Source organism: Nilaparvata lugens, chromosome 1 (genome assembly GCF_014356525.2).
Source record: "Nilaparvata lugens isolate BPH chromosome 1, ASM1435652v1, whole genome shotgun sequence".
In the NCBI taxonomy this organism is placed as follows: domain Eukaryota; kingdom Metazoa; phylum Arthropoda; class Insecta; order Hemiptera; family Delphacidae; genus Nilaparvata; species Nilaparvata lugens.
The window spans coordinates 72497119-72510653 of NC_052504.1; the positions used below are offsets into that span (position 1 = coordinate 72497119).

Sequence of the window (13535 nt, forward strand, 5' to 3'; positions counted from 1 at the left end):
TTCTCAAGGCGCAAACAAGCTATTAACGCTGTCTCCTGTCACTTGAGAGCAAATTATTTATTCCATGCAATATTTTCCATCTATATATACCTATATACTGCGATTTGGTTGAAAAGTTTGTGAATAACCAACAGCTTCCCATCTCATAAACAGAGGTTATAATATGATGGCCTCATAAATTAATATTATTCATTGTATCTTCTATACTTTTTTGTTACCACATGACATTCTCTTTCCCGGACCCTAGATTTTGCTGTATTTGTCATCATTTATTATTTATGCTCATTCGTTGAACGAGCATGCTCGTTCTATTGAATCAACTACTAACTTACCCTTTCTTATATTACCTTTATTGAGACACGGCGCATTTATGCTAATCTCAAGTTTCAAAATTAATTATTAGGAAGTAAAAAATAAGAAGTTAGTCACTAATTCTACTAATAATAAGAAGGGTATTTGTTGAATCAATGAAGAAACTATTGAGTAGTCATATTAAAATATATGAAAAATATGCCATTCATGTGATTTTGAATATTCATGATTAAGAACTAAAATTAGAGAAATAAGAGAAAGGATACTCAATCCATCACTTGCTCAGACTTTTTGAAGTGCTAGTTATTCCAATATAGAAAAGAAGAAAAAGAGAAATTGTTTTTATTTTTAGGTTTCAAATTTTCATAAGTCAATATTTCTATTTTTCAGTTTTGAGTACTGAGTAGAAGGAATTTTGTTATCGATTCGGATCTTAATCTTTCTAAATTCAAAATTAATTGTTTCAAGTATTTGTGTTTCGTTTCAATGTGGAAATTAGTGAAGAATTAGAGAGTCGCACATGACCTTTATTTGGACAATTTATTTTATGAAGTTGGGATGAAAAGAAGTTTTGGACTGTAGTCTGTTTCTTTGTCCTTAAGTTGATTGTAAATGATAAATAAATAAGTATATATTGTAATCGACATAATCAATCAATATTTTGATATTTAGTCTTGAGTGGAATATTCAAATTGGATTATTTGGTATTCAATACAACTTGATTCAAATTATGTTTCGTTTAGGCTAAATATTTTTTGATTGAAATTTATGTAGAAGTGAAATCGCAATCACTTTTTGGATTTTTTCATTTCTTGAATTTGGGAGAGAAATAGCTTTAGGTTTAACTTATTTCTTCTCTCCCAATCATTTTGATAATTATTGTTAATGATCTTTGATATTTGTTAAGTAAAGAGTAAATAAATATTGTCAATATAATTTTTATTGCGAGAGCAATTAATGAGTTGGTTATCAGTTCAATATCAATTATTTATTATCAAACATGAACTGATAGGGATTTATATCAAACATCAACTTTTAGGGATTTGATTTTCATAAGAAGAATATATATAACATAATTTACAAGAAATAACATTTTGAAGTAACGTAATATGATAACCCCTCTATCCATATTGCGTCATTGATACAAAATATCATTTAGCTTCATAATCCTATTCAAATAAACAAGGAAAAGTTACATTAAACTATTACAATACTAAAAATTACGATATTGGTAATTTAATTACATTGACATTATTTATTTTACAATGGAATGTATTTTACAAATAATGTATGTTACTTGAATTGTCAGTAAATTTCATTTCATGGTTGTACATAAGTTAAAGGTTTCTTATTATTCAATCAACTCATTATAAACAACTTTACAACTCATCTTGTAAAAAATACAAAATATGAAGCAATAATATGATCAAGTTACCTAAGATAGTTTAGAACTACTGTAATTCATTTTCTCCAAAAATCACTAAACAGCTTTACAACTCATCTTGTAAAAAATACAAAACATGAAGCAATAATATGATCAAGTAACCTAAGATATTTTAGAACTACTGTAATTCATTTTCTCCAAAAATCACTAAACATTTTCAGCTGAAATTACTGCACAATGATATAATATTGTATCATCACATTTTCAGAATTGGCAGTTATGGAAGACAATAGTGGAACATCATCCTAGCAGAGCAGCGGCACATCATGAGGAGATCATGTCAACAGCCAGGCGGCCAGTGAAGTCATCGTTGAATATGATCGAATTCAAGAAACTACTTCAACTGTCATCGAGATCCCATATCTACAGTACAGCAGTCGTGTGGTAGGAAAAATAAATTTTAATGTGTAATCTATCAAAAGAAGTTGGGTGCTTGAAATGTTTTGAAACAGCATATGGGTCATACATTTAGAGGTGCAATATCAATGTATAGTTTGTATTAAAGTAATGTAATACTTCAATTTAAAAAATTTAAACGACGGCGTTAAATCGCCCTAATCATATTAAGTTGCTCAATCCCAACCAAACTTTTTCCAAACTTCAAACGCATTCTTATGAAGCTCAATTTTTTTGCTTAGTCAAAGAGATTTTTATGTAACTGACTTGTATCACAAGAAATCTGAGTAATATGTATACTTGTGAAACACCAAACAATTATTTTAAAGGTTGTTATGAATTATACTTTGTCATGAAGAAGGATCAAGTACCAGGAACTAATAGTGGAGCTGTGCAGGCTGAGCAGAGGCTACTCTGTACGACTGGGGGTTCTTAAAATTGATGTTCTTGGAGGGTTGCGCCCATCACTGCTTTCTAATTTAAAATCTATTCCTGCTTGTGAATAGAGTTCCAATCCACTGTTGAGCAGATGCAGAAAGCGGACACTTTGGGCTCCATCTCTACTCAGGACAAATGATTTGTGGATGACGGACATGGAATAACTGCTTACCACATGATTGTGTGGAGTAGTTATGTCATTAATTATTAGCATGTCACCCTCCCTTGGTGGTCGGAACCCAAGGGTTGAGTGGTCTAGCATCTCCCAACATGGATATAATAATTATTAGCAACTCCTAAATGGGAAATAATAATAATAATAGTTTCACTTGAGACACTCCTATGGTAGACAGAAATCCGGTGCTGCCTTATATCCCCAGGGATATTGAGTCCGTTTTGGAGAAAAATACTCCAAAAAGATTGAACCATTTGGTTAATCAATTCATAAATTTCAATCTGATCATTAGGAGAAAATTTCAACAATATTCTCTTAAATCTTCGATAAGCTTCATCAACAACAATCTGACGATACATTTGTCTAAGATCAGATGTTAGAGTGATTAGGAACAACCGAAAATTCAACAACAAATTGAAGATATCACTTTGTAATTTTTGGCCAACATGTAAAATACAATTAAGAGACAAATTTGATGACGATCGCGCAAAAGCATTGAAAACAATTCAAACTTATCTTCTTGATTTTTTATTAATGACATCTGGACTTGGCGTAGATAATCCAACATTATTTTGTGATGAGAAATTTGGAGATCTTTAGAACGAGCAAGACGATTTTCCAAATTTAACAATTTTGTCTTAGCCATCGATAATGAGTCACCTTAAGGCTGTGCAAAGGCTAAAAATAAACTTTTTACTCGTGATATTTTTCAAAGTTTTTTGATTTGTATATATCATCAAGCTATCAAAATAAAAAAGTTTTCTCAGGAAAACATTTTTTTTCTGATCATTACTTTTTGAGATATGAGCGCCTAAAGTTTAAATTTTTGGGACAGAACATTTCAAATTTGGTAAGAGATTAATAGATGAGATTTAGAGGATAGATTCTTTATGGTATTGTTGATCTAGTAAAACAAATATTTTCTGAAAATATAAATTTTTAAGATAGTTATTCAATTAACTAAAAATAACTTTTAGTTGAGTTATTTTTGGTAAATTGAATAACTTTTACAAAAAATGATATTTTCAGAACATTTTTGTTTTACTAGATCAACAATACCATGAAGAATCCATCCTCTGAATCTCATGGATTTATATCGTACCGAATTTGAAATGTTCTGTCCCAAAAATTCAAACTTCAGTCGCTCATATCTCAAAAAGTAATGATCGGAAAAAAAGTTTTCCTGAGAAAACTTTGAAAAATTATCACGAGTAAAAAGTTTATTTTTAGCCTTTGCACAGCCTTAACGTTCAGGTGCATTGAAAACGGTAATGATACAACATAACTACCCGATTCTAGTCAATGGACCGTATTTTCAAGTATATTTTCACAATCAATTTCTTGTGGATGAGTGAATTACTCAATTCGGGCCTCTCTTCGATTTATTGTTTCACCAAACTATCCAACGATGTATTACATCGATATCTATATGAGTTACATCTATATGAGTTACAAACTAGAAGACAACATTCTTTTTCATTACAATATGATGTATTCGCGATCGAGCTCTACCCATTAGAATACAACCAAATTCCATTGACACGATTGAGCCTTAGTTTCGTCGTCATAGCCGTATACCCATGTTTTGTCACCTGTTGAGCAAATCTGGATCGTTGTTGACATCATCCAATTGCTTTTGAGCGATTCTCATGCAACGGTTCTTTGCTGACACACGTTTCATGCCCAAAATATACGAAAAAATTCATGGCACGAGCCAACTGATATACCAACATGTTCTGCAACTAAAATCTCCTCTGATAGTGATTCAACGATTTTCCAAAACAATCTTGTTAAACAAAATAAAACATTGGAATAGTAAACAAATTTTGTTTACTATTGAATGTGTACCACTTATAAACGTTTTTATTTTTACTAAGAGTAGACTCACCGTATGCCACTGTCAAAATTTCAAATCTTTTGAAGCACTTAGTTCCATTTTTTACAAAAATTTAATGCAAATTCTTTGATCCATTTTCTTTGATAGAAGAAAATCGCCGAGCCCACCAAAATACATAGGATAACAAGAACCAGGTTTCATAAGTGGGCGATTGTAAAGGGAATTTAATGAAAAAGTATATATTCCTTATAGATGGAGCAGTGTACCTTTGATAATTTCCATAATACTTCTGGTTCTTTAGAAATTAACTTTAAATTGGATTCAGCAATGATATTATTTATTTCCTTATGGGATAATATACTAGAATGTAATATATTCAACCTACAAAACTCTAAACTAGTATCAGAGATGACAGAAATAATCATAAATATTTCCTTACTTTATGCTAGTATCTAAATCACTTATTTCATTAAAAAGCTGAATTAATAAACCAAATATAAGCGAAAATTGCGGGTCAGCTCTAAAGCCTTAGTTTCATCTGAGAGAGCTTTGAAATAATTTATCATTTTCAAGCTACAGGCAAGAATCGTTTTAACATCAGCAACTCAATGTAAGAAATTTCATTTTGAAAGTTTCCAGAATGATTTTAAGATGTGTTTAAATGTTATTAAGGGCCATTCCACCGTCACTTATGGGACATTTCAACTTTTTTTTCAATTTATCAAGCAATTTTTTTACTACTTTATTATTTAATTTTACAATGAATCAATTTTGATAGCTTGTTATATACCTAGACTATTTTTGAGCCATATAGACAATAAATAATGCAATATTGTGGAAAGTATAAAAAATAAAATTACCTTTCTCATGTACGGGACATGTCAGGTGAACCATTGATCAAGATTGTGTTATAATTAGTTCTTTTTCAGCTCCTTAACAACTCTGATGGGGCTGTATTTTTTTACAAATACACCTTGAGACATAACCTTTTAAAAGACATATTCAGTTCTGGGAAACCCTTTGTATTAAATATGATTTCATTTTTTTCACCTTTGTCACGTACGGGACTAGGCTGTCACGTGCGGGATTTGTACACTTATGAGTAAGGTTAATAAAAAAATGAGTGATTACATCAAAGTTGAAACACTTGTAATGGACTGCACATCTATTAGTAAAACACAGTAGAGCAAATCATCAAGCTTCGAGTTGCCCGTCTCACTTCATAGGGCCGTCTCTTCATTACTTTAAACGTCAATCAAATTCTGAGAATCAGTTCCTCCCTGGTCTCTACAAGTTCTCTGTAAACTTTATACTCTTCCAAACCCCCCAAAAGTAGAAGTCTATTGGAGTAAGATCAGGTGAGCGTGGTGGCCAACTTACGGGTCCACCTCGGCCAATCCACCACCCAGCATAATATTGTTATCAAGCCACCCACGGACGTTTCTAGCATAATGAGGGAGGCAGCCATCCAACTGGAGCCACATATTCTGCCTCAAATTGAGAAGCACGTCTTCTATCAATTCGTGAAGCTCATTGGCCTGAAAGTCCATAAAAACTTCACCATTTATTCTTGCAGGGAAAATGAAAGATCCATGTATATGGGAAAGTTATTGTGGAAATTTACAGCACCAGCTCTTGTGAACGTACTTTTATCTGTGATCTGACCATAAAATATTTTAAATGCAATCTTGTGCTAATATCCAACTGCAAAACTGCATCCTTTAAACAGTATCAGGCTCATTCAACTCTTGAAGTGGGGTAACATGGAATGGTCGAAAGTTATTGTTCTTCAATATTCTTTGAACTATCATACTTGAAACATCCAACATCCCAGCTGCCCGCCGGATGCTGGATCGAGGATTCTGCTCGAAATACTTTAGAATAAGATTCTCAAAAGCTTCAGAAATTAAGACGGGCCTCACGTACCTTGAAACTGATCCTAGACCCTTACCATCTTGACATCTGTCAATCTTAAAAACGTGCTATGAGATGGGTGTTTTCGGTCAGGACAACGTCTCCTGTATTCTCTCTGCCTCTCTTGTATTGCATCCACACTCTCCTTTGACCAATAACATGTTCAAGTACTCAATCAAGGTAAATTTCATGATAATGAACGTGAACACTTCTCTACTAGCCAAAGTTGATACATATCATGCCAATTAACTGGAATGCACAATGAAAATAGGCTGAAACATACACTTCTTGTTATTTTATTCAGGATTTATGGTACAGGAAATAATGCAAGCTACTGTAAAAGTCATATCATTGTAGAATGTTGAAATGTTGATTAAAATTTGTGAATATTGTCAGAGAGAAATCAGGTGATTTCACCCTAGCATCACCACTTGATGCATGCTGTTTGTGAATTTCCTCATTTTGAAGGTGTTCATTCCAGATATTAGCAGTTTTGAACACTTTATCATGGAACTTAACTTTTCGAATTTATACACATTCGAAAGCTTATGAAATGGAGAAGTTTTTGAAATATTGAAAACACTATAATTACCCGGAAATCCGAGAAAAAACGGTTTGAAATTTCACTTTGAATTTAAAGAATAGCATTTTTTCAAGTTTAAGCCCTAATAAAAAACTACAAAATATCTCACAACAAATAAAGTTACATCAATCTTGTTTAAAATGTTTTTCTCTTTCCAACAATACCCTTGAAATTGAAATTAGACCAGTAGTTTTCGAGTTATCGAGTATTTAATGACCGGAAGTAGGCATATTCTGAAAATATCGAAAAATCGATATATCTCGAAAACTAAGGTCGATAGGAAAAAAGTTTACTGAATATTTTTTGTCAGAAATGTCGAGTAGAATCTATGGTCAACGGCTGTTACAACCTTGGTGGGACACTCTGTATATCGATGGCGCAGGTAGGCCGGACTTGTGTGCCTGAGCGTGGGAAAGCGAGGGTCGGCTTAATCACCCAGCGTTCATCGTTCTCTGGACAGTGAGTGAAATTTTCAATGCTGCAACAATTGATCATTTGACAATGAAATTCGATAGGGGTGTCTGTGACACAATTTTTGACTTTGAAGCTTAATTTGGACTAGTTAGTAGGTAGATATAGCAAAAGTGCGTATCTTTATCCCCTCTGTTGAAGGTGTGGAACCGCTGAGTTGACACTTGTTGCAATATTGATAATTTCACCCACTACATTAAAGCTGCTATAACAATGAAACGAAAACTTTGAATAGTGAACTAATATATCATTTCAAAGAGAATTTAATGGTCTACAAGCCTACGATAAGTATTAATTTATACAATGCATTGTTGAAGAGTTATAAGCCATGAAAGAGCAAAAAAATTTGATGAAAACCTGTTATTTGAACAAATTACACTCCTATAAAAGCGAATATCTCCGGAACCGTTGAGAATATCACAAAATTCCACTGAACAAAAAGTGCAGAGAATTTATCAAGCTTTATTTTGGAATAGTTAGCTATGTCGATTCAACGCATTGTTCTCAAGATATGAGCGTGGAAGCAAAACAATGGAAAATGCAACTTTTAAACCACCCTCATCCCCTTAGCACTTGAGTTAGGAATGGGGACTTTTGTTATGTTCTCCTCCCAACTAGTCTCAACAAAGTGCAAAGTCAAAAATTGTGTTCAAAACTTTCCCTCCAAATTCCTTCGTCAATTGGTCTATTGTTGCAAAACTGGAGTTTTCACACTCAACACAAGCTGCTGCAATAGTTGTAGGGAAATGCGTGAAAGTGTGAATTTATACATCAAATTGAAGAGAATTATTTAATGCTCTATAAGCTCATAATTAGCATGGACTTTTCCCATCGATTTGTAAAAAGATATAAGAGCAAATACAACAAATTGGAGGCAAACGTGCTTTTCTCAGTAATGTCTCACCTTTAAGAGCCGATATATCAAAAACTAGTGAAGATACAGAAACAGTTGTAAGATTAATATTGTATGAAATTATGTCAGCTTTAATTTTGTATATAACAGTTATGTCCATAAGATACATAGTTTTCGTTTTATATGCGAGAAACCCAAAAATGGTACCTTTGAACCACCCCGACCTCTTAGCACAAGGGGTAGGGGTGGGGACTTTTAATATGTACACCTCCTTACTACCCTAAACAGAACTGCGGGGTCATAAATTGTCTTCCCTCTATTGTTTTCCCTCTATACCCTCTTTTGAGCATTCATTACCTGGACTAGAAGTTTTTAAGTGAGTTGGTAGAGTCTTTTTTTGAAATATATTATATTATTAAGATATCCTACATCAATGAGCCTTTTGTTCACTGAAAATTGATTCTCTATATTATTATGCTGCGATTGACTGAACTTGAAATAAATAAACAAACTCTCTGTACTCTATGTGACATGGGTGTCTCCTCTATACTAGCAGACATCGTTGGACTTCCATTTCTCCTTGTTCTGTTGTGGCAAAAATGACCATCAGTGAAGAAATAAAGCATGAATCTTTCCATGGAGAAGATGTAACTGATGGACCGTGTAACTGTTTCTTTCCTGTCATGGGTAAATTTGAAAAGGAACAGTTTTGGTCATCAGCCTGTTGTGCCTTTTCATGTGAGTATGATTGGGTTATAATTATTATTATTTTTTAATAAATCCACCAAGAATCTCATATAAAATTCTCCTTCTCATTCTCTCAAGAGTACATCTGTGGCACTGTGATCAAGAGCCCACTGCTCCAACTGAGGAATTTGTCGGTAAAATTAGTGGCGTGTATCTTTATATTGTGTGGCAATGAGCCAAGAGAATAAAATTGGTGAACAAGAAATAAACAAGTCTTATTACTTGCTTGGACGAAATTTCACATATTCGAGATGAGTAACCACTGTGCTTGCAAGACTGATTGCAGCTTGGAACAAAATGGTAACTGATATTAGCTAAGTAAAAAGGTAAAACACCAAATGAAAAGATTAGTTATCAATATAAATTTTAATAAACATCAGAAAAAATAATTCAAAATATTTCAAATACAAAATCAGCTAAATACAAGAGATGCATGTAGATGCATATACTTATCGCAGGATAAGTACAGAATTTTAAAATTGTACCGTATATCAACATACAAGATTGCATTCAATAAAATTGTAGTAAATGCGATGAGGCACTGAAGATATTCCTCCATGCTCAATGCACAAAACTTCAACTTGAATAATGTAGAAAAATTGAATAGTGTAAAGTATAAATATTCAATCTGAATAATGTAGAAAAAATCAACATGAATAATGTAGAGAAAAAAATTGTAGATGAAAATACTGATGAGGTACTTGACCTAATTGTTTACAATAATAAAACAATATAGCACACTGTGACTATTCAATGAAATACTCACAATAAAACCTCAATAGAATGACATTTGTACCTCAATAGAAACCTAATCGAAAATGCTTCAACTAACCAGGAAATTGGAACACTGGTTCAAAATATGTGACTTGATAACAATAATAATAATAGTAGTAGTAGTGAACAGATATCACTTGTGTTGACTTGAACTAAATAGAATAATACATTCAGACTTCGGTACAAAATGGTCTGTAACAAGGTTACAAGTAAGATATCAAATAAATGTTGCATAACAATATATGTAAATTAAATCTTTGCCGGAAAGTGGCGTAATGACAAAACTAATATTTAATGGCCTATGCCAAAATTATTTCAGCAATATTTGAAATGTTTGAAAACACAAAAAGGTAACTTGAAAAGTTTGTAAAGCTCACTGAACGCTGCGGTTTCAAAAGTAAGGTTAAGTAAAAAAAATAATTATGCAATAAAATTTGCCATTCATTGTAAAATGAAGCAAAAATGTAAGACTTCATAGTAGAGAACTTTAAATGTGTTGAATAATATTGGTTATGAACCAAATAATGCTACATAAATTGTAACAAAAATGGAAATGCAAATTAAAATTATTGTAGAAAAATAGAAAATTACTCAACTTTGTAAAAAGTGTTGACTTGTGAAAGCAGGATTGCCCAGGAAAGGACAGAATGGAGACCAGCCTCAACTTGAAGACATGCGAACGGAATGTCCACCATGTATGTGATTCATGGATTGAATCACCTGATGAACATTGAGCTCCTGACGACCCTCTACGACGACGAATACAGTGTGCTCACAGGAGAAGATGTTGAAAGCAGCAGCGTACTTTCAACGGAACCCTGGATTGAAGGCCCCCGAGAGATGAAAGCATGGTAAGACCATACTGACAAAGATGGAAGACGATCCAGAACCAGCTCGAACCGGAGACGAAATCCTCGTAGAGGTTATTCTAAGCTGCCGTGCTTAGAATGAAGTAGGAGATGCCGAAGGAGAACGGCCTAGGCGATGAAACAAAATTCAGCTGAATGCTGAACACGATGGAGTGGTGTCCGAATTTGAAATATTGAGCTATTTCAATAAATAACGAAGCGAAATTGAAAGTTTATGTCTTAAAACGTCAGACATGAATAATAAAACAAGACGAATCACAAAACGTTTCATAAAAAGTGAAAAGTAAATGAAATTTTTAAAATTCAATGACTCAGGGTAACTGGCAAGATGTTAACGAACGCCATTTTTGATGCCAAGAGTGACGAGTCGAAAACGGTGCGGGCGGATGTGAACCAAGAAGGAAATGACAAAAACCACAACGCAGTGTAAACCCAAAATTTCACAGACGACTGTGAACGAGATTTGCAAAACCTATTGGCTCAGCTATTTCATGGGTAATCATTAACATGAATGCAAATGACATAGAAAAACTTAGCTGAGCCAAGCCCATTGAATAGTCCACGCTTATTTCTATTTTGCTGAGCTTGATTTGATCTAGTTTCGTTTCTGTTGATTTTAAATGCATTGTAATGACGTCTAGATGGCCATGATCGATATTGTGTCACACAAAGTGGTTATCATTCTTTTAGTGGTATTATTCAATTTAGTGGTGTATTCAATTCAACAGGCAACATTAATATTATACATATATTTAAAGATTTCGTTTATTACAAATGAAACCTGAATTTTGACAGGAGTAATACCTAAATCTTTACTCAGATCAGTCAATTTATATGGCAATGCTGGTGCAAGGAACAGCATTGAAATCAAATCAAGTAAAATTTTATGTTACAATAATAACAAAAATAATACATAGATCAAAGTTGAGCGAAAAAATAATCAATCCTTTTATAAAAACGAGTATTTTTGTTAATCAAAGTAGCACATTAGGCGCTGCCTGCAAAACCGAAGTGGAAAGGAAACCTGCATCAGAAGAAGAAACATTTTACAGTTGATTGTCCTCTGTGGCGTTGGTGTCAGCGTCATCTTCTCTTTCCATTAATGAAATAATTGCTGGAATCCTCTTGTAGTTGACGAGCTCTCTGTCCCTCTGTGAAGTCCTTTCATCTCCTGTGGTGGCTAGCGTAAGATTGAGGATATTCACTATCCAATCAGCCAACTGCATGGCTGGATACTATGGTTTGATTCTGGATTTTGGTATTTCCATTGAAAGAGTTCTTGAAGCTTGTGTCAACCCACAAGCACTTCGGTTCACACTTCTTGTTGCAGAAAAACTTGTTGCTATAATTGAGTTTATGCTTGGATATGTTCACTTGTTTTCCGATTGGAAAAACTGTTGTTGAGTTCATACTTGATTTAGCATACACTAGTTTTTCTCCTTGGAGAAAGATTTCTGTTGTTGAGTGATGGAACTCAGTTACTTCACAATTAAAAGTCTCTCATTGGAGAAAAATCGGTTTCTTCAACGATTAAGAGTTTAAACTCAATATTTTTCATTAAATAAGATGAAAGGTCTTGAAGAATTAGAGTTGAATGAACATGGATATATCAAAAAACTTTCTGCAACACCCAAATTCGGGCATCAGTTCATTAAGTGATTGGGCGACTGACTTGACAATTTAGAAAGAAAATTAAAACTTTATTTTCACACTACAAACTACAATAAACAAATAACAAGAGTACTGGATCCATGTGCTCTCGTTGAGTAATTCTGAAGAACTAACAAAAAACTATTAATTGGTTCAGAAGGAAAACAATGCGCAGTCAGCTAGATACTATAACAATGTGGTTGAGTGTTGCTATTAGATGTATTTAACTATTGACATCTTCATCATTTTTATTATTCTCACTTACTGAAGTAAAATTATGTTGATATTCTCCAGTCGTTGATTTATTTTGTGCTTCAGAATTTTCAGCAGTTGATTCAGCTACATCTAAGAACTGGTTGAATGCTAAATTTGTGTCACTGAATTGTCTACTTGTTCAATTTCAACATTATCCTACTTAGGTGTTTCTCCTGGCAATGTAATATAACATCGGTAAGCCATGAAGAATCAATCGTCTACTAGTTTCACTTGCAAAAATTAGACTATTTGTGGTTCACTAGCATCATTTGGCATACTAAAGAATGCATTCTCAAAGGCTTCAGAACTGTTGACAGGTGGTGACTGTTATAACATGTGAAATAGACAGGTTACCTTGTAATATTGTGTTATTGAAACTTTCATTGCATGTTGATTCAATTTTATACTCCGCAATCCCAGAGATATCCTACAGGTATTAAAAGATTTTGATGTCGTGAATTTGAGGCAACTATATATAAAAATGTTGATACATTTATAATTTTGAGGAAGGTGACAGGCCATATTATTCATCAGACCTAACATTGTGAGAAGATACAAAGTATACCAAAGCTATCTGAGTAATTCGGAGGCAGCTTATTCAAATTATGTAAGCTCCAAGTTAATTAACATAGTACCTAAATAATTTCTAGCTCGGCAGTAATGGGACTCAATTGTGAGGGAACTCTCAATGTAATTGTGCTAAGATTTGATGTTTGACGGAATTTTGATTTGATTTTGACCTCGATCATGAGCCAAAATCACACACTTGATAGGGGTCATTCTGAAATTAAGTGGACATTTGGGTAATGAACATTAA

General features: G+C 33.3%; 1 long non-coding RNA gene across 8 annotated transcripts in view; it reads left to right on the forward strand.

The window, feature by feature from the left end:
- LOC111049953 overlaps positions 1 to 13535 on the forward strand; it is a 189379-nt gene that overhangs the window by 17068 nt on the left and 158776 nt on the right. For 5 of the 8 annotated variants that reach the window (XR_005573158.1, XR_005573163.1, XR_005573160.1 and 2 more), the window contains exon 5: positions 1965 to 2140. This is a non-coding gene — a long non-coding RNA (uncharacterized LOC111049953). Of the gene's footprint in view, positions 1 to 1964; positions 3302 to 13535 lie in introns of those variants that run through there. The other 3 variants (XR_005573165.1, XR_005573164.1, XR_002606022.2) reach the window with 1 other exon arrangement.